Source organism: Palaemon carinicauda, chromosome 24, assembly GCF_036898095.1.
Source record: "Palaemon carinicauda isolate YSFRI2023 chromosome 24, ASM3689809v2, whole genome shotgun sequence".
Taxonomy (NCBI): Eukaryota; Metazoa; Arthropoda; class Malacostraca; order Decapoda; family Palaemonidae; genus Palaemon; species Palaemon carinicauda.
Window position 1 is genome coordinate 109,410,688 of NC_090748.1, and position 22,682 is coordinate 109,433,369.

The 22,682-nt window shown below is 41.3% G+C and overlaps 1 long non-coding RNA gene across 1 annotated transcript in view; it reads left to right on the top strand.

The window, feature by feature from the left end:
- Nucleotides 1-4,197: 4,197 nt before the first annotated feature.
- The window catches only part of LOC137617963 (uncharacterized), a 44,615-nt gene continuing 26,130 nt past the window's right edge, over nucleotides 4,198-22,682 (top strand). The window contains exon 1 of the long non-coding RNA XR_011039713.1: nucleotides 4,198-4,319. This is a non-coding gene — a long non-coding RNA (uncharacterized lncRNA). The remainder of the gene's footprint in view (nucleotides 4,320-22,682) is intronic.

The following is a 22,682-nucleotide window of genomic DNA, read 5'->3' on the forward strand; positions in this document are numbered from 1 at the left end:
GTGACGGGGAAGATCAAGACAGAGGCAGAAATTAGATGGTGAGATCAGGTGAAGATGATACGGAGAGGAGAGGTTTGCTGGAAGAGGATGCCTTTGATAGAAGCCATTGGAGAGGACGCATTAAGCAAACGACCTCTTAACGTAGGGATTACAGTGGGAAAGAATTGTGAATCTTCATTAATAAGAAGTAACTAACCTAGCTGGTTTTTGTTTATTGTAAGATTTATAATGGTGATGTATCTTTTACTTAAGTTCATATTTTCTCTGTCAGTATTATGTCATATTTGAAATAATAATCTAGGTTTACAGTTGCACGATGAAAATACTGCATTTAGAATTGCCGCTCCTTTAGGTAGCAACTGTCGACCTGCAATAAGTAATGCTTCCTGTGTTTTTGCGTAATGATGTTGAAGTCTATTCACTATTTTAATGTATTCACAAACATGTTGGTCACATACTTCAATATGTGGCAAATGCCGACTGTCGTTACCATCAATCGGACTTGACAACTTTACCATCTGGAAAATTTAATTCATTTTCCAGGTGACTTTGGCTTATTCATTGTACAGGGCATGGCTGGACAGGCAATTTGTTTATCCATTAAGTTTTAGATTATTTTCTTTTAAAAGAACATTAGCTTACATCAGATGTTAGGTAATTCACCCACTTATAGAAAGTTTTTTGAGAAATATTTAAATTTTGTGCGGCATGAGCCTTCGATGCATGCCATGAAAAACACTTTGATTATACATGAAAATTGGGCAAAATATATGTACGGGTGTAACTGTATTGCCTAACATCCATGATGATGTTTTCGTGTACCTATAACTCTCCCCTCTCGCATATATAATGCTCTTGTATTGATTGATTTTCTATAAGACTCGGAATAATGCGGTTTCAATGGAGGGGAATTTACTGAACACTGCCTTTTCTGGTCCAAGTAAGGGCCCACAGAGAATGGGATTAGTCATCACCATGGAGGCCAACCTCATAATCGCTTGTCCCAGCAGTGAGATGTTGAGATTTAGCTCTGAACATGCGGTCCAACACTTTGGTAGAGGACTGGTATGCTGGTCTTACCTGCTCGTCACAGGTAAACTAAGGCAGTCACGGTCCTCGTTCTTAGTTTAACATTCTTGAGAAAGTATGACCTTATAAAATATGAGCCTAAGAAATTTGGCGTTTTCTTAAGTTGCAAGAGGTCCCATGAAACTCCGCAATCAATGTTGTGGAAAGGGGTTCTTATCAAGATGAGATGTTTGACGGACTTTACGGCAGACTTAACATAACTGTTTATTTATAGGCAATGTGAAGTCGACTTGTAGTTCCACAGTGCTCCATGAATTCTCTAAACTCATTCTTGTGGTAGTCTATCGGAAAATTCCCTGGCTGATGATATACCAGATGGATGTGAGACCTGCTCAATCTCAATAGTCTCTAGTAGTGTGTGTAACTTCACCATCCTTGTGAGCTAAAGCTTGGAGGTTTTAGGGGAACCTATAGGTCTACTTGCTGAGTCATCAGCAGCTATTGTCTGGCATTCCATGGTCCTAGCTATAGTGGACATGGTGCTTGGATGCTCACCATATATGTCTCTTGGGCATTGTTGCTGTCTCTTGTCCCTGCCATTCATGAGAAACCATTGAAACTTGGTCCACCATCAATTCTAAGGTAGAGAGGTACACCAACTTATTGGAAGTATTGAAAGAAGATTCTGATTGTAATGAAAGTGGTACAGGTAGTACTGTTGTCCCTTTCCAGGGAATGATGACCAATGAATGGAAATACAAAGACCACAGGCAAAGTTTGCTTCACGTCTTATGTATTTGATGTAGACCCGAGTGCTCCACCAATCTGCCAATTTGTTTCTTTTCCTTTAACGCTTATAGAGTCTGTGTACAACTTTGGATTTAATTTTTTTAAACGTTAAAGAATTGGCTTAGAAAATATTATTAAACACACATGTTTACTCACTTCATGTGTAGATGTTTAGATTAAAAATATTTTTCTGGGAAGATCAAAACCTGGTTTTAGTTGAGATCTTGATGATAATTATATTATAAATTAATTTATGTACAGATCTAGAGTCAAAATCAAATGGTTCAGTTGAGTTAAAAAAAAGAAGTAAAATTGTCTGTCATTGCTCAAATCGAATTGATAGATTTTTCCTTTGATTTGAGTCTATTATGAAATGTGAAAGATGGTCGTAAGAATAGCAGGTGACATTTCCCGTAAATCATAGAATTGAATATTGTTTTTAGGAGAATTAGCATCATTGCAGTTTTAGAGACTAAATCCATCTATCTGGAATTTTTCTTCAAAATGTTTCTTCTATACTGGTTGTATTTAATCTCAAAATTATTCCTTCAATCTGTATAAAATCTTATAATGAAAAAGTCTGAAAATATCTATACGCTGAAGCAAGAGACTCGAGAATGTAGACATGAAAGTTATATTATACAATATTCCATCTAAATAGCTAAGCTTAATAGATATGAATTATTATTTTCCCCCAATGTAACACTAGAATTTATTTTGGGGAAATATTTTTAATTTCTTATTTCCTAAAGAAATTACCTTTTACTGGTCCTTCAATGATTTACTTCTGAATGGGGATTGCTATAAGAGCCAGGTAATTAAAAAAAACTATAAAATATTACCTAGATATTTATAAACTATTATGAAGTATATTTTTGTCTGAGTAAACTGGCTCAACTCTCATGAAAAACATGAGTAAAAATAATTAATATATATATATATATATATATATATATATATATATATATATATATATATATATATATATATATATATATATATATATATATATATATATATATATATATAGTCAAAATGATTTACTTATATATGATTGCATATTTATTTAGTTCATGGGACAATTGTGGAATGTAAACAACCCGTTATTATTATTATTATTATTATTATTATTATTATTATTATTATTATTACAAGCTAAGCTACAACCCTAGTTGGAAAACCAGGATGCTATAAGCCTAAGAGCTCCAACAGGGAAAAGTAGCCCAGTGAGGAAAGGAAATAAATAAACAATATAAGAAGTAATGAACAATTAAAATCAAACATTTTAAATTTACATTGAATTGAATGTTTTATCTTATTAAAACGAGTGTCGGGATAATTCACTTTCATAATCGGTTGATTTATTTCATTTTGCAGTCTAACCTTTTCTAACTTTAACCTCATAGTCCAACAGCATTGTTTTCCTCCATTTGTATATACTGAATTGCCTTGCAGGCCCCAGCTCTTGTTTATATAGCCCAAAATCATAAATCCAATTGCCTACAGATAATTCACAAATGTTAAACGTAATATAAAAGACAATACACAGATTTTATAAGGTATACAATGTTAATATTCATCAAGAAATAAGTCCTTTAACTCCTAGTAATAACAGAAGTCATGGAATAAAAAAGACCTAAGTTCAATTTTTGATGATGCTGATGTAATTTCTCTCTCTCTCTCTCTCTCTCTCTCTCTCTCTCTCTCTCTCTCTCTCTCTCTCTCTCTCTCTCTCTCTCTCTCTCTCCATTTATATAGAAATTAATTTATAAAATAAGGAAAAAATATATCAGGACTTTCAAAATTTCTCAGTGGAAGAGATAGAAGAAGGTCCGTGATATAATTTTTCTCTCTCTCTCTCTCTCTCTCTCTCTCTCTCTCTCTCTCTCTCTCTCTCTCTCTCTCTCTCTCTCTCTCTCTCTCTCTCTCTCTCTCTCTCTCCATTTATATAGAAATTAATTTATAAAATAAGGAAAAAATATATCAGGACTTTCAAAATTTCTCAGTGGAAGAGATAGAAGAAGGTCCGTGATATAATTTTTTTCTCTCTCTCTCTCTCTCTCTCTCTCTCTCTCTCTCTCTCTCTCTCTCTCTCTCTCTCTCTCTCTCTCTCTCTCTCTCTCGAAAAGTGTTTTAATTATTGGACTAAATCAACGTTGTGACATAATAGTTCAGGTCCTGCTGTTCATTCAGTTGCAATTTTAAATATTTCAGGCTCTAAACATCATCTCTCTCTCTCTCTCTCTCTCTCATCTCTCTCTCTCTCTCTCTCTCTCTCTCTCTCTCTCTCTCTCTCTCTCTTTCCATTTATATAGAAGTTAATTTCTAAAATAAGGAAAAAATATATCAGGACTTTCAAAATTTCTTAGTGGAAGAGATAGAAGAAGAAGGTCCGTGATGTGTCACGTGACAATAACAAACCTGTCACGTGACCTTTTTGTTTACAAACTAAAAGTGAACAACCACGAAGTTTCATGGATTATAATACCCAATTTATAAAGGTAAAGTACATTTTATTCTTTGATAATAAAAGGGAAAATAGTCTAAACAAACATAGGTAAGAATGGAGAACCTATAAATTGAAATTATTGCCATTTTTTTGAGGTTTCAGTAAGTGATTAACATCCAACCATATTGTGTCGGGAATACAATGCCTTATTGTATATGGATATTATAAGGAAATTCTAGGCGAAATATAAAGATATTTAGTTTTTAATAATACTTTTGTAGACTTACAAGTGTTTTTGATGTGTTGGAATCAATTTCAGTTGAGTTAAAAGTAATATCCTGAACAAAAATTATAACATCGAGAAAATTTAAATTCTCGTTAAGAAAATTAAGACATTGAGAATAACTTCACTAATGAATCTATTTAATGTAGTTTTTAACGACCCCAGAACAAAGAATAATGTTTAAATGAGGAATTTATAATTATGGAATTGATTGAAGTTTTAGGCCTAACTATAAATATTTGGAGTTAAAGAATTTTACTTAAGGAAATATTATTTTGGAAATGGTAGTACATATTGAGGAGCATTTGTATATCAGCAGCCAGTCCTCCCTCGTGCATAGTTAATGGACACCAACTAACCTAAACTTTTCCCCCTTAACCTAACCTAAAAGCCGTGTCCTTACCGACTTAACTAACCCGGAGGCTGACACCCCCTTGCGACCCCCCCTTACACTGCCGAATTCATAGTCGGCCGTCATCATACATACACCCCCATATTGAGATTATGGAGACACATTTATTAGTTAACGTTAATTGTGCATTATTGTTTGGTCGTATAATTGATCTGGCTTTAGTTAAGTTGTTGATTGTTGATATGCAGTTATATAACTAAGAGGGTGTGGAGTCCTTTTGAAAATGCCTCCCTGCCGGTGTGACGGTCTTAACGATCCCCCGGTCTCAGAATTCTCCTTGATGATCTGCGCATGCGCAAACATTACCGTTTGCCAGTGCATACGAGGTTGATGTTTTATTTTCCTGTAGTGTTGGCGTGCGCAGCTCAACATTACTGCTTGCCAGTACATACGAGCTTGATGTTTTATTTTCATGCGAGCGAAGCGAGCTAGTGGCGGAAAAGAACCATTATACAATGTCAAGGAGAATTCTGAGACCTGGGGATCGTTCAGACCGTCAAAACACAGTCAGGATATTAAAGTATGTAAGTATACATTTAAAATTGCCACCAACGCACTAGGGTAAGGGTGTGGGACCTCTTTACTAACTCAGGTCCCCAAATTTCTAGCTACACCCCTATTTATATGAAATCAATGTAAGAGAGAAGTGTCCCTTCTATCCAGTGCATAAATTTATGGCTGGAAAATAGTGTTAAGAAATAGATTGGAGTTTGTGTGTGTGTGTGTGTGTGTGTGTTTCAATTAGCAGAAGGAATATATCCTATTTCCTGTCTGTGTTTCAATTAGTACAGAAGCCCAACTTACAATTCCTGAATTTTGTGTATGGGTTTTAATTTGATGAATAAGAGTGAATAACAATAGATAGTGGATTTATACTTAGCTTTATTCATTTGTATATATATATTTTGTACCTTACCATTGCTATTGTTATTCATATTCATACCTTACACATGCTTCGTTAATCTGTTCATACCAGTGTACGCAACGCATCAAAAATGACGGTAAAATAATTTCTTTTATTATGTCGGCTATTATTACCGAGCGATTCATAGCCATGGGTTTAAATTAATGTACTTATGATTTATTTAAATATGCTAATTAAAAGTGTCTCGGGAATATTGTGTTAATGTAGAATAAAATCAAAGAAAGATACATACTTATACAGTATTTATATATATTATTATTATTATTTTTTAAATATTTAACTTAGCCGGTGAATATATATAGCTGCAACTCTGTTGCTCGACAGACAAAAAAACAGTAAAACTCGCCAGCGATCGCTATACAGGTTGCGGGTGTGCCCACCAGCGCCAACTGTCGGCCAGATACCATACTCGATGTAAACAAAGACTCAATTTCTTCTCTGTCGACGTGTCGACAAGACGTACTTTACTCGCTGTTGAAACCTGGAGTTTTTCCCATCATATTTGGTGAAGTACTTTATTTTGGTTATGAGCTTTCGCAGTACAGTGAACCCTCGCTACTTCGCGGTTCGACCATCGCGGATTCACCACTTCGCGGATTTTTTCCATAACCCATATATATACAGTAATATATATATATATATGTATGCATGTATTTATGTATATATGTAGGTATGTATATGTGTATACATATAATATATATATATATATATATATATATATATATATATATATATATATATATATATATATATATATATATATATATATATATATATATATATATATATATATATATATATATATATACACACACACATACATATATATATATATATATATATATATATATATATATATATATATATATATATATCTATATATCTAAAGTAGGAAGATGTGATATAGTTCTAAGGGAAAAGTATGGGAAATATGTCTGGGTAATAAGCAAAGCTCTACCTCCAGTTTGTTTCTACATTATGATCAGAGATAAATGTAAACAAAACATTGGTTGCCATTTTTTATCGTGCTTTTTAGCATGTTTAGGAAATGCATGATATAAAATCACCTTTAATATTTGTGCCTGTTTTAGTTTAGGGTACTGTAGTACATGCATTAAGTGTTCTGTACATTAAAGGGTAGTTTGTTAACAGTACTACGTACAAGGGAAGGTTTTAAAAGTCTGAATATACATGTTGAATAAATAGGTAAATATGGTGTCACTACTTCGCGGATTTTCACCTATCGCGGCCGCGACTGGAACCTATCTACCGCGATAAACGAGGGTTCACTGTACAGGGTTTTTCTTCAAATAAATCCTTGAACTCTTTTTTGTATCGGATTCATTGTTGATGACTTAGATCGTTTTTTGGAATTTTCCCTTGACCAATTCAAAATGGCTGACCTTTCACAAGTTCCCAAGTTTAGAAAATGCAATGCTAGGGACTGTCATAGGCGTCTTCCAAAGGCTTCTCTCGACCCTCACACTGTTTGTTCCAATTGTCGGGGTAAAACCTGTCAATTGGAAGATCGGTGTGAGGAATGCGTGGGCCTTTCGGAATTCGATTTTATCGAATTTGAGAAGTATACACGCAGACTAGAGAGAGATAGGGTAAGGAGAAGTTCTTCTAGGTCGGTAGATTTTTCCTCTCCTCATGCCCCTCAACCTAATCCTTCCCCTGTAGTGGTTGTTCCTAACCCCCCTCCTAGCACTCAGGAACCATCGATGGCTGACATGATGCGTGCTATCCATGCCTTGGGGGAGAGAGTTGAGTCCCTCGCAAGTGACCGCAATCAACTCATGACGGATGTTAAGGAACTAAAGTGCCAAAGTACCGCGGGAAGTGATAAAGTGCCTAGTGTTTCTCAAAGTGTTGTGAACAGTGTTGCGCTTGAGGGTTCGTCTGTTCGTGCCTGTCGTCCTCCTAGTCCGGGACCTCTTGCAAGCTCCCAAGCCCAGGGGAGAAGCAATGTCGTACGACGCATGGGTTCGAGAGGCCTTGATCAGCGAACAGACGTTCCCTCTATGGTATCAGGCGTATCTCCCCAAGATCGCCCCTACCAACGTAAGACGAGAGAGCCCGTTTTTACCTCGTCGTCCGAAGGTGTTTCTCGTAAGAAACTTTGGACCAAGGTCTCACGACCTTTGAAGCGTAAGTCGGTCCCTTCAGGACAAGTCCAACGTCCCGGCTGTAGCCACTGGGTCAGTTCGGACTCGTTGCCGTCATCTGATGACTGCTCGCCGCCTAAGAGAGGCAAAGCGGTACCGCCTCAGTCGCTCACCCCGTCTGTTGCCGCACCTGCTGCCGTAGACCCTAAATGGGTATTGCTACAGGACATGCAGTCCAAGCTTGCGTCCTTGATGGAGGACTTCAATGCGGAGAAGGTTGCTGCTGAACCTTCTGGCCAACAACCATCCAAGCGGTCTGTTGTGCGTCCTGTTGACGCTGAGGTAACTTTCTCGCGTCTACCAGTTGAGGTTGTACCCCCACCGATGCGACCCAGTGTGGTTTGCCAGCCGCACGTTGACGTTAGGCGACGCACGGAGGTGGTTGTTGACGTTCAGGACGTTCAACAACCATCAGAGGTGACTTGTTTTGACGCGGTGCGTCAACCTCCGCAACCCGGTATGGTGTTGACTGCACAACCCAGACGGTCTAAACTGTCTCGGGTGGACGCTGTGCGTCCTCGCGCACCCATGGTTGTTGACAGTTCACAGACTGTGCAGCAGTTCCATGACGTTGCGTCCGGATCCGTCACGCATGCACCAGTGCGACCGGACTCAGCGAGCCAAACGTTGCCCACTCCGTTGCCGTTTCCTCATCAGTTTTCGGATGAGGAACTATCTGATGAGGACGTTGCTGAACCGCAAGAGAATCAACCTTCAGAACTTGACGAACCTAAGGCAACTCAACCATCATTGGACTTTAGAAAAGTCATGGCTGTATTTAAGGAGTTGTTCCCTGACCACTTTGTTTCTGTGGCTCCTCGTTCGCCGCCGTCAGAGTTTGTGTTAGGCGTGCCTGCTACCACACCTGCCTTTACTAGACTCGTTCTCTCTCGTTCATCCAAGAGAGCTTTGCGGCTGTTGGGAGATTGGCTAGAGACTAAGAAGAGTTTAGGAAAGACAGCATTTGCCTTTCCCCCATCTAAACTCTCGTCTAGATCGAGCGTCTGGTATGCCACGGGAGAAGTTCTCGGCTTGGGAGTTCCTGCCTCTACCCAGGGCGACTTCTCAAGTCTTGTAGACTCTCCCCGCCGCCTTGCCATGAGACGCTCGAAGATTTGTTGGTCACCATCGGACCTGGACCACCTTCTTAAAGGGATTTTGACGAAGGAAAAATCTATTTCTGGGGAGAGACCTGTGGCGCCGGGCGAAAAGTCCTTCTTGTATACCTTTTCTGATAAAAACCTTCCAATTATACCAGAGAAAGATAAAAGCATGGAATGCTGAGGTTACAACCCTCGCGCGAGCACCTTTTGGGTGTCGTGTATAAAGCAAAGGCGCGTGAAATCCACTATTCACAGGTTGTCTTCCATTTAGTTAATTCCTTCGCCAAAGGGATGGGCCGATACAGAGGCCCTAGACACATCCCCAACGCCGCACCACCCACGCCACGACGCGAGCGCCATCTGAACAACATCCTTCTTTTTGGAATTCAAAAGTGTTGAATGTTTTCGTTGTGCTCTCGGTCTTTTTTATCTATCGTGGATTTATTTTGTCATGTCCGAAGCTCCATCTTCACACATTCCAATGTTAAGTACCATAGTTTGTTTTGACAGTATTTTATTGTACCGGGCTTGTGTTTTATATCCAGTATAGTCTGTTTTATTATTCCCGTCTGGCCTGTCATGGCGGCCATTGTTTGTTCACTTGTTTGGGAATTCATCTTTATCTGCCCGTTTAGTACTCTGTCACTTAGGTTCTTGGTTAAGTCCCTGGCCTTATGCCTTTAGAACCGTTATTATTTTTATTTTTATTTTTTTTTTGTGTATTTATGCTCATGGTACTTTTTGCAAGTAAGTCCAGCCTACGATCGAGATAGCGATTTAGCTTTGTTTTTGTTTAGTAACCGCCCGAGGCGTTCGTCACTCGACTCGGTTAAAGGAACAGTGCTATTTATTTTAAGTTTTAACGGATGCTATTCTTCGATCGTAGTATTATATGGATGTACATTTTTATTTTATACGTTTATAATAGTGTTTTGTGATTTTTAGTCCTGTTTTTGTGTCCAAGAGAGCGGGAGATTGGGGTCCCCGTTTTCTGTTCGCAGTCACGAGTTACCCCTTTCTCTCGTTTTCTTTCTTAGCTCCGGTGGGGGAGCGGATTTCCCGTTTTCCGTTTTGTGCGTTCAGCGGGTTCTCCCTCCCTCACCTCTCCCCCTCTGGGTGGATGATAACTTACGAGTTATTTATTTTTCGTGACTTTTCAATTGTTAGCGTTATTTTGGTCCGTGTTTCGTCCTCTCCCCGTTACGGCTCGGGAGTAGTTATGAACGTTATCCACTCCGCCTTGAGTTATACTCCGCCACGAGGGATTCTCAATAACTTTCGTTCTATTGTTATATTTATATTGTTTACTACATGGGACGGGCTTCATATTGTTTAGATAAGACCCTCCGGTGGCCCTTACTTCGGTCTCAGGCCACGGCCATATCCACAATAGCCTTTGTTATTACAACTGTGTTGTTATTCACAATAATTATTCAGGACCTTTCTTCTCCCTCCGGCCTCACCGGAGATCGTAAATACGCTTTACTATAATCTAAGCTTTAGTCTTTAGCTACGACTTAGCTTTTTATCTTTCACAATTGAATTATTAGCCACAATTGAATTATTAGCCACAATTGAATTATTCAGGGCATCTCATTATCCTCCGGCGTCACCGGAGGTCGCCCAAACACTTAACACTTAAAGTTGCCTTAGCTAATTAGCTAAGGCTCCTTTATTCAGGACATTTCATTACGATCCGGCCTCACCGGAGCTCCGGCTTCACCGGAGGTCGCCCATACACTTCACACTTATATTTGCCTTGCCTTTAGCTAAGGCTGGTGTTTGTATTTATTTTAAGGGCATGTCACTGCTTCCCCGACCCTTGGAGGTCGGCGGATTACTTTAAGCTTATTATCCTTATGTCATTAACAGACATTGGGTGCATTACAAATATACAGACAATTGAATTTTAAAGTGCCAACAATGGTATGGGGAGTATCAACTTAAAGTTAATAGTTAGTTGTTTGGTCAATGCAATATGGGTACTTAGGTAATTCAGTGAGTGCCAGAACTCTAAAATAATAGGTTTTTATCCCTTATCAGAGTTTCAAGCATCACCAGACTCATGTCTCCTTTCTTTTACAGAAGGCCCGTTGTACTGCTGAAGGATGCTCTGCCTCGTTCAGCGACCCCGTTGGGCATGACCTCTGCCGGTCTCATGCTCACTGCTCCATTCCCTTTATCCAGGAACCGGGACAGGCCCAATACCCAGTGTGGTTCCCGGATTTGTGCTCGTTCTGTTTTTAGGGCTTTCGAAGTCTTTAACTTCCTAGACTGGTGCCTAGGAGCCCTGAGCAGGAAGATCTCTTCTGCAGATAAGGACGTTTCTTTGCTCATTATGTCCTGCATGGACAAGGCCGTCCGTGATGGGTCCAACGAGCTAGCCGCCTCATTCACGTCCGGAGTCCTGAAGAAGCGAGAGTCTCTATGTTCTTTCCTGTCTGCTGGAGTGACGCCATGCCAAAGATCCGAGCTTCTCTTTGCTCCCCTTTCCAAGTGCCTGTTTCCTGAAGTCTTGGTAAAGGAAATTGCCTTATCTTTAGTTCAGAAGGACACCCACGATCTAGTTGCGTCCTCGGCTCGCAAAGCTCCCCCTTTGCCTACATTGTCTGCTAGACCGAGGTTAGACACTCCAGCGTCTCGCTTTATTCCGCCCTTTCGTGGCAGAGCCTCCAGCAGAGGAGGTGCTCGTGCCGAAGGGAAGCGAGGGAAGAGGAAAGGATCCAAGTCCTCTAAGGGCAGAGTCTGACTGCCCGCAACTTCAGACAGCAGTAGGAGCCAGACTCAAGAACTTCTGGCAAGCCTGGGAGAAGAGAGGCGCAGATCAACAATCTGTGAAGTTGCTCAGAGAGGGGTACAAGATCCCTTTTGTACGCAAACCCCCTCTAGCGACGTCCCCCATCGATCTCTCTCCCAGGTACAGAGAGGAAGAAAAGAGACAAGCCCTGAAACTGGAAGTGTCTCTTTTGCTAGAGAAGGGAGCGGTGGTCAAAGTCTCGGACCTTCAATCACCAGGGTTTTACAACCGTCTCTTCCTAGTATCAAAGAAGACAGGAGGGTGGAGACCGGTGCTAGACGTCAGTGCTCTGAATGTCTTTGTCACAAAGACGAAGTTTTCCATGGAGACCACAAAGTCAGTCTTAGCAGCGGTCAGAAAGGAAGACTGGATGGTCTCGCTAGACCTAAGGGACGCCTACTTCCACATCCCCATTCACTCAGACTCCCAACCTTTTCTGAGATTCGTCTTCGAAGATGTGGTTTACCAGTTTCGGGCCCTGTGCTTTGGCCTAAGCACAGCTCCTCTCGTATTTACGAGGCTGATGAGGAATGTGGCCAAATTCCTCCACTTATCGGACATCTGAGCCTCCCTTTATTTGGACGACTGGCTTCTCAGAGCCTCTTCCAGTCGTCGCTGTCTGAAGGATCTCAAGTGGACTCTAGATCTGACCAAGGAATTGGGACTCCTAGTCAATTTGGAAAAGTCGCAGCTGGTCCCATCCCAAACTATTCTGTATTTAGGGATGGAGATTCACAGTCAAGCTTTTCGGGCTTTTCCGTCGGCCCCCAGAATAGATCAAGCCCTGTTTTCCATCCAGAAGATACTGAAGAAAGAACGCTGCTCAGTCAGGCTGTGGATGAGTCTGGTAGGGACGCTGTCATCCCTGGAGCAATTTGTATCACTAGGAAGACTACACCTCCGTCCTCTGCAATTCCATCTGGCTTTCCACTGGAAAAAGGACAAGACGTTAGAGGCGGTCTCGATCCCGATTTCCGGAAAGATGAAGTCTTGTCTGACTTGGTGGAAGGACAATATCAACCTAAGAGAGGGTCTTCCCCTGGCTATTCAGTTACCCAACCACGTTCTCTTCTCGGACGCATCGGACTTGGGCTGGGGCGCGACGCTGGACGGTCGGGAATGCTCAGGTCTGTGGAACTCGAGTCAGAGGAGCATGCATATCAACTGCAAGGAGCTGTTGGCAGTTCATCTGGCCTTGAAAAGCTTCGAGTATCTCCTTCGAGGCAAAGTGGTGGAAGTAAACTCAGACAACACCACGGCCTTGGCGTACATCTCCAAACAAGGAGGTACCCACTCACTGACGTTGTACGAGATCGCAAGGGACCTGCTCATCTGGTCAAAAGATCGAGACATCTCCCTAGTAACGCAGGTTCATCCAGGGCGACTTGAACGTCATAGCAGATTGTCTCAGTCGGAAAGGGCAAGTAATTCCAACCGAATGGACCCTCCACAAGGATGTGTGCAACCACTTGGGGTCAACCAACCATAGATCTCTTTGCAACCTCGCTGACCAAGAGGCTTCCAATCTATTGCTCTCCAGTCCCGGACCCAGCAGCAATACATATAGATGCCTTCCTCCTAGATTGGTCACATCTGGATCTCTACGCATTCCCCACCGTTCAAGATTGTCAACAAGGTACTGCAGAAGTTCGCCTCTCACGAAGGGACAAGGTTGACGTTAGTTGCTCCCCTCTGGCCCGCGAGAGAATGGTTCACCGAGGTATTTCGATGGTTAGTAGACGTTCCCAGAAGTCTGCCTCAGAAGTCTGCCTCTAAGAGTAGACCTTCTACGTCAGCCGCACGTAAAGAAGGTACACCAAAGCCTCCACGCTCTTCGTCTGACTGCCTTCAGACTATCGAAAGACTCTCGAGAGCTAGAGGCTTTTCGAAGGAGGCAGCCAGTGCGATTGCTAGAGCAAGGAGAGCGTCTACCATTAGAGTCTACCATCGAAGTGGGAAGTCTTCCGAGACTGGTGCAAGTCAGTTTCTGTATCCTCGAACCAGTACCTCTGTAGCCCAAATAGCTGATTTTCTCTTATACCTGAGAAAAGGACGATCCCCTTTCAGCTCCCACTATCAAGGGCTACAGAAGCATGTTGGCATCGGTCTTCCGGCATAGAGGCTTAGATCTTTCCAACAATAAAGATCTGCAAGACCTCCTTAAGTCTTTTGAGACCACTAAGGAGCGTCGTTTGGCTACTCCTGGGTGGAATTTAGACGTGGTACTAAGATTCCTCATGTCAGACAGGTTTGAGCCTTTACAGTCAGCCTCCCTGAAAGATCTCACTCTTAAGACTCTTTTCCTGGTATGCTTAGCCTCGGCTAAAAGAGTCAGTGAGATTCATGCCTTCAGCAAGAACATCGGATTTTCGTCGGAAAAAGCTACTTGTTCGCTGCAAACTTGGTTTTCTAGCCAAAAATGAGCTGCCTTCTCGGTCTTGGCCTAAATCTTTCGATATTCCCAGCTTATCAGATCGTAGGCAATGAACTAGAAAGAGTCTTATGCCCTGTTAGAGCTCTTAAGTTCTATTTAAAGCGTACTAAACCTTTATGAGGCCAATCTGAAGCTTTATGGTGTTCAGTTAAGAAACCATCCTTGCCTATGTCAAAGAATGCTTTGTCATACTTTATCAGATTGTTAATACGAGAAGCTCATTCACATCTGAGTGAGGAAGACCGAGCTTTGCTTGAGGTTAAGACGCACGAAGTTAGAGCTGAAGCAACTTCCGTGGCCTTTAAGCAAAATAGATCTCTGCAAAGTATAATGGACGCAACCTATTGGAGAAGCAAGTCAGTGTTCGCGTCATTTTACTTGAAAGATGTCCAGTCTCTTTACGAGAACTGCTACACACTGGGACCATTCGTAGCAGCGAGTGCAGTAGTGGGTGAGGGCTCAACCACTACAATTCCCTAATTCCATATCCTTTTAATCTGTCTCTTGAAATGTTTTTAATGTTGTTTTTTATGGGTTGTCCGGAAGGCTAAGAAGCCTTTCGCATCCTGGTTGATTTGGCGGGTGGTCAAAGTCATTTCTTGAGAGCGCCCAGATTAGGGGTTTGATGAGGTCCTGTTGTATGGGTTGCAGCCCTTGAATACTTCAGCTCCTAGGGGTCTGTCAGCATCCTAAGAGGATCGCGAGGCTCCGTAAGGAAGACGTACTTACAAGGCAGAGTAATCGTCTAAGTCGACTTCCTTACCAGGTACCTATTTATTTTGTTTTTGTTATATTGATAACTTCCAAAATGAAATAAAAACTCTTAGCTTATACGATGTAAACATATTTAACTGGTCTCTACCCACCACCCTGGGTGTGAATCAGCTATATATATTCACCGGCTAAGTTAAATATTTAAAAATGATATTTTAATTATAAAATAAATTTTTGAATATACTTACCCGGTGAATATATAAATTAAATGACCCTCCCTTCCTCCCCAATAGAGACGCAGTGGGATGAGAAGAAATTGAGTCTTTGTTTACATCGAGTATGGTATCTGGCCGACAGTTGGCGCTGGTGGGCACACCCGCAACCTGTATAGCGATCGCTGGCGAGTTTTACTGTTTTTTTGTCTGTCGAGCAACAGAGTTGCAGCTATATATATTCACCGGGTAAGTATATTCAAAAATTTATTTTATAATTAAAATATCATATTACTAACCAATCTACAACCCTAGTTGGAAAAGCAAGATGCTGTAAGCCCAAGGGCTCTAACAGGGAAAAATAGCCCAGTGAGGAAAGGAAACAAAGAAATAGATAAATGATATAAGAAGTAATGAAAAATTAAAATAAAATTATTTAAAAAATATTAATAACATTAAAACACATAATTCATATACGGTATAGCTTATAAAAAGACTTATGTCAGCCTGTTCAACATGAAAACATTTTCTGCAAGTTTGAACTTTTGAAGTTCTACTGATTCAACTACCCAATTAAGAAGATCATTCCACAACTTGGTCACAGTTGGAATAAAACTTCTAGAATACCGTGTAGTATTGAGCCTCATGATGAAGAAGGCCTGACTATTAGAATCAACTGCATGCCTAGTATTACGAACAGGATAGAATTGTCCAGGGATATCTGAATGTAAAGGATGGTCAGAGTTATGAAAAATCTTATGCAACATGCATAATGAACTAATTGAATGACGGTGCCAAAGATTAATATCTAGATCAGGAATAAAAAAATTAATAGACCGTAAGTTCCTGTCCAACAAATTAAGATGAGAATCAGCAGCTGCAAACCAGACATGAGAACAATACCCGAAACAAGGTAGAATGAAAGAATTAAAACACTTTCAGAATAGATAGATCACCAAAAATCATGAATGACTCTCAATTAGCCAATTTTTTGTGCAATTGAAGAAGACCCAGACCTAATGTGTTTCTCAAAAGTAAATTTGCTGTCGAGAATCATACCTAAAATTTTGAAGGTCATATAAAGTTAAAGAAACATTATCAATGCTGAGATCTGGTTGTTGAGGAGCCACTGTCCTTGACCTACTTACGATCATTCTTTGAGTTTTGTTAGCCAGACTCTTGCTCTTTATAACAACAATGCAATTGAACTTTTTGCTTTGAGTCCATGTAGGCTTCTTTTTTTTTACTTCATGAAACTTGTATTGCCTATTGTCCATTTCTACCAGCTCACATATACATTGTAGGTATGGAGGTAGGAGAATAGTATACTAGGTCTCAGGCTCTAAAAGCTGCACATTTAGACTACACACAAGGACAAAGGCTGACACAGTTTGAGGGAGCACACTACCCTCCCTCATGGTTTGCAACCTCATGATTCATGCCCGCACAGTTTTCAGAGACATCCTGTTCTTAGAGAGCACCTGTCCTTCTTTTAGGACACTCCTTGTCCTCTTGTTTTTTTTGTGTAAGGTGAGAGTTTCGACTTGTCCCCGTACAGAGGACACGTCAGTTTGGGAAGATGTGAAACCTTTACGTAAGTCGAAATTCAATTATCCGGAACTGGTCTCTCCTGATGAATTGACGGTAGAGGATGACCCCTTGTCTTATTCTTCATTTCCTGTTCCTGTTCCAGAGGTCCGGAGAGAGAGAGAGAAAAACTTACTGGAATGCTGTAAAAGCCGTCGTCTCTGAGTGAAGTCAGAAGACACTATGGCTCAACCCCTTAGTAAGGGCACTTTACCAGTGTCTCTGGATAACTCTTCTCCTGTTCTCATTAACCAACTGATACACCAGGAATTTATCCGTTAGAATCTTTTGTTCTAGAACTGGGTGAGGAATCGTCATTCTTAAGAGTTTGGGCCATCATTAGAAAGCTTATTAATTTGAGAGATGTACCTAGAGCTCCGTTTGGAGCTTTCTTTCTGGAACCTCATAGCTCTAGGCACCAAATGGAAATGCTGGGGTCTCGACAAGTTGTGGATATTATTCAGAGGTCAAGCAACAGGTGTCTACACCTAAGGACTCACTTGAAGCTGCGAGGTTGTCAAAATTATGACTCTCAGCCTTTTCGAAACAACATTACGGAAGGGGCTCATCCTAATCTGTCACCTATTGATCGAGACATGCTACATTGCCCCGTGGGATGTCCAGTGAGAGGTTGGCTCAGAAGCAAACTATCATTTCTGCAGCCGAAACATCGAACTTGGAATATGCTGCCATGTCGGCCTTGCAACCATATTCTTGGTTAAACCACTGGTCGACCACAGTTTCCTACTTTTCGGTTTTGGCAAATCTCTCCAATTCCAAAAAGAGGAAACAGTTTGAAGAATTCATCCGTTAGGCAGCCAAGGCCATTGAGTCTTTTTCATCAGTGTTCCTTCCTATGGGGAAATTGCATTCTCAAATGTCAAGATGCAGTTGTTAACAAGTTTGTTCATCAAATGGTTTCTTAGGATGCATTGACTTTGTGTAGCACCCCGCTGACGCAATGCCCAATCTGTTCTCTCCTGGAGAAGTTGCAACAGTAGTTTAGAAATAGGGGAAAGCGAGCCAAGCCACCTTCTTTTGACGAGCAGCTTCATCCAAACAGGCTCCTTTTTAACCCCCATATGGCCCAAGACACCCCCCCCCCTGCCTAAGCAACCTCAACAGCATAACAGGTTCCTTTAGAGGTCAACCACCTACAGTGCAGGAGAAAAGGTGACTTATCCCATTCCTTTCATTGCCATGGACATCCCAACAGGAGGGTCAAGGTCACCGAGGTTCCCATTATAGAAGGCATTCTTCTCATGCTACCTAGGGGGATACCTGTCAATTTGTTTGACAAGGGGCCAGATTCATGAACAGTAGATGTCCTTTGTTCTAGGTCTTGTTGCCTTCCTCGGAGTCCGTCAATCAGATTATTGCACTTAATAGGGTCCACCAATGACATACTCTTACAGGATGAAATTCAGACTATGCTGGTGAAGAATGCCGTAGAGGAAGTCCATGACAGATCTCCATGCTTCTACAGCAATTTGCTTCTGGTCAAAAAGTTGATGGGCGCTTGGAGACCAGTCATCGACTTCTCTCTTGAACCGTTTAGTTTTTTAGACACGTTTCAAGATAGAGACTCCCAGTACAGTTCTACAAGCAATTTGGGGATACGTCTTCCTGTTGTCCGTAGAAATCATGAACATGTACTTTCAAATCCCAGTCTGTCCTAGGTCATGAAATTATTTCTTCATTGTGGAGTCCTTCACTTCAGCCTGTCTACGGCCCCTAAGGTATTCACAAGTCTTCACTCTAGTGTCATCCTGGACTCAATGTCATGGGAATCAGACTTACGTTATCTCTATGGCTGGCTGTTATTCACACAGTCCAAAGCTCGGACTTTACACCACAGAGACACTTCTCGAGTTTTGTACAGGTTTGGGGATCAGGATAAACCTTGAGAAGTTGGTCCTAGATCCTCATTGTTGTCTTCAGTACTTGGCCATGCGTATCGATACATTAAAAGCAGTAGTGCGTCCATCTGGACACAGACTGCTACGATTCCAACAGGTCGCAGCAGCCTTCTTAAAGAAGGACTCACTCAAGCTGTGATACAGCAGCTGACTTCCGGGGCACTTCACATCCCTAGAACGGTTGGTTTCTTTCGGGAGGATGCACTTGTGTTCCATTCATTGAGCACTGCAGTCCCAATGGTGCCAAAAGACGGATGCGCCATTATTTCAAGTTGCAGGAGTCAGGACAGATCTATCTTGGTGGCTTTCAGAAAAGAACCTGTTGTATGGATGCCCATTGCAGGCTCCTCCTCCAGAGTTTCTCCTTTTCTTTGATGTTTCCCGGCAAGGGTGGGGAACACATCTCCTAACCTAGTATATTTCTGGTCTGTGGTCACAGGAGGACATGATTCACCATATCAACTATCTAGAATTGAAGGCGGTGTACCTAGCGTTACTCCATCTTTCGGACTCTCTTCAGGGTCGTTCGGTATTGTTGGTGAGCGACAACACGACGACTGTAGTCTCACCATCTTTGTCAGTTAGCAGGGACAATGCATCGGTGAGTCATGTCCAAGGCAGTACACTTCACAGCCCGATTCATTCCGGAGAAGAGTCACCTGGCTTGGATGGCTGGCTCAAAGTACTGTAGTCTTTGAATCCTCTGGTGGCTAGGGAACTACTTACTTTGTGTGGTTCCTCAATCATCGATATGTTTGCAACACACCTGAACAAGAAGCGGGAGGTGAATTGCTCTCCAGTTCCTGATACATCAGTAATTATGGAAGATGCTTTTCAACATCCATGGAATGCATGGTCCAAGTGTGGTTTCTGGGGCCTTTGTTACGGCCATTCCCTTTGATGAAGGAATTATCTAAATGGAAGACAGCCTGTGAATAGTGGTTTTCACACGCCCCTGATGTATACACGACACCCATGAGGTGCTCGCGCGAGGGTAGTAACCTCTGCATTCCATGCTTTTATCTTTCTCTGGTATATTTGGAAGATTTATATCAGAAAAGTGTAAAGAAGGACTCTTTTCACCGGCCGTCACAGGTCTCTCCCCAGAAATAGATTTTTCCTTCGTCAAAATCCCTTTTATGCGTTTCCCTTGTTTTATCTCATAAGATGAGTCCTCAAAACAAGATAAGATTATCTCAGGAACTTTGGGTAATGCTAGTTGCACTGAAACGGCCTCATGCGGATTATACCCGGACCTTCTCGACATGCTCGTAAAGGCCCCAAGAGAGCTTCCCAATTGGCCCTCTTTTCTGTACCAGTCACTCATCAAAAGATACCACAATGCAATGACTTGCCTATCTCTTCATGGGTGGAAATTATCCAGTATCTTTTCAGAGAGAAAGGGTTTTCCAGACGGGTTGCGAAACAATTTCCAGGATATTGTTATTATTACTATCCAAGCTACAACCCTAATTGGAAAAGCAAGATGCTACAAGCCCAGGGGCTCCAATAGGGAAAAATAGCCCAGTGAGGAAAGGGAATAAGGAAATAAATAAATGAAGAGAACAAATTAACAATAAATCATTCTAAAAAAAGTAACAATGTCAAAACAGATATGTCATATATAAACTATTAACAACGTCAAAAACAAATATGTCATATATAAACTATAAAAAGACTCATGTCTGCCTGGTCAACAAAAAAGCATTTGCTCCAACTTTGAACTTTTGAAGTTCTACTGATTCTACCACCCGATTAGGAAGATCATTCCACAACTTGGTAACAGCTGGAATAAAACTTCTAGAGTACTGCGTAGTATTGAGCCTCATGATGGAGAACCTCCGTAAGTCCTCCACAGCAATCTACCAAGCAAAGTGGTCAGTTTTCTGTGATTGGTGTAATCACAGTACGGTATACTGCTCTGCTTGAGTCCACTATTCCTGATATAGGAGACATTTTAGTTTTCCTATTGAAGGAGAAACTTCTGTCAGTTGTCACAGGGAAAAGCTATCGCTCAGCCTTAAACCACATGTTTTGGTTAATGGGAGTAGGTCTATGCTCGTCGTGAGGACTGTTTGGTTCGACTCGGAGCTTCAAACAGTCTTGTCCACATAGGGAAATCAAACTTCAATCTTATCTTAGAGTGTTATCAAGGTTCTGAGGCCCCTTAAGATGGCACCTTATGAACCATACTGAAGGCCTTTGATAGGGATCTTATCCTTATGACGGTCTTCTTATTACCTTTGGCGTCTTCTAAATGAATAAATCAGCTTCAAAGCCTCTAGGCTTTTGGTATCACACTCTTGGAGGTGGAAGGAGGTAGCTGACGTTCTCCTTTGTACCTGATTTTTTCATAGAAATGCAGAATCTGTCAATTATTGTTGTTTTTACTCCTCAATTTCATCACTTAGGGAGGCAACTGATTTTAGGTTACTTTGTCCTGTAAGGGCTGTTCATTTATACTTGAAGGATATCTGAGATTGTCATCCTACTTTACAACACCTTTTCACAATCACAGGCTAAAAGAAAAAGAAAGTTTCTAAGAACGCAATCTCCTTTTGGTATTGCGAGACCATTCTCAAAGGCTATAAGCATTAAGGAGAATCTTTCTTAGGGATGACTCCTTGGACACACAATGTCAGAGGGATTTCTGCCACTGGATATTTTAAAGAGCCATCAAGCAGCCCGAGTCCTTAAAGAGACAAATCACATTTACAGCACACTATCCAAAGGATTGCACACATAGGTCTTAGGACACCTTTTCCATTAGCCCTTTGGTAGCTGCCCAGCAATTCATATAGATCCTTGCTCGTTATAGGACAAGTAGCATATTGTGTAATTTAGCATTTGCACTTTGTTGTTAAGTTTTTTGTATGAAAGTAGAATGTCTGGCCTTCTTTTTTCTCTCTTCTCGTCACCATCGTCCCTTCAATGGGAATAGCCAGTATGATACTGAAGCTAGTCTGTCACTTTCGCAGGTGAGCTCACTATAGTCCATTTCTTTTATCGAGGCAGATTTGCACCGACTCGCAGCGGTGCCCTTTTAGCTTGGAAGAGTTTCCTGATCGTTGATTGGTTAGAATTATCTCGTCCAAGCAATCAGCGATCAGGAAACTTTTCCGAGCTAAAAGGGCACCGCTGCGAGTCTGTGCAAATCTGCATCGCTAAAAGAAATTGACTATAGTGATGGGTAGTTTTTCTACTGTATGTAGAAGTGTTGTCCTCAAGTTCCTTCCAAATGGGAACGTGGCTTTTTAACACAAATCCTATTATCATTTACTAGCCTTTGCTTTGAGTCCCATAGACCCTGATAATGACACCACGTTGGGCTGTAACTCATTAACCCTTTTACCCCCCGGCTATTTGGAAATTTCCAACCCTTAACCCCCAGGGGGTTATTTTTTTCCCCAGCACATTTTGCAGTATATTTTTTTTTAAATTGCTCTAACAGCCTTAATATTTGTCATAGAGAGGTCAGGTTGGTCTCATTCTCTTGGAAAATGTCTGAATTTTCTCAAAAAATTATCAAAAATATGAAATAAAAATTTTTTTATAGCACTTTTTTGCAAGGACGTACTGGTATGTCCATGGGGGTACAGGTAAAGGGATGGCTTTTGTGAAACGTACCAGTACGTCCTTTGGGGGTAAAAAGGTTAAACTTTGTCACTTTGGGTCACGGAATGGTAGGACTTGATGCATTGTTTCTCTTACTGGACTGTGCATCTTTGTCTCGGGTGGTTGCCAGCCTGAGGGCAAACGGGACTTCCTCCTTCCTAAGGAAGACCCCTTTTAACCCTTTTATCCCCAGGCTCTTTGGAAATTTCCAACCCTTAACCCCCAAGGGGTTATTTTTTCCCCAGC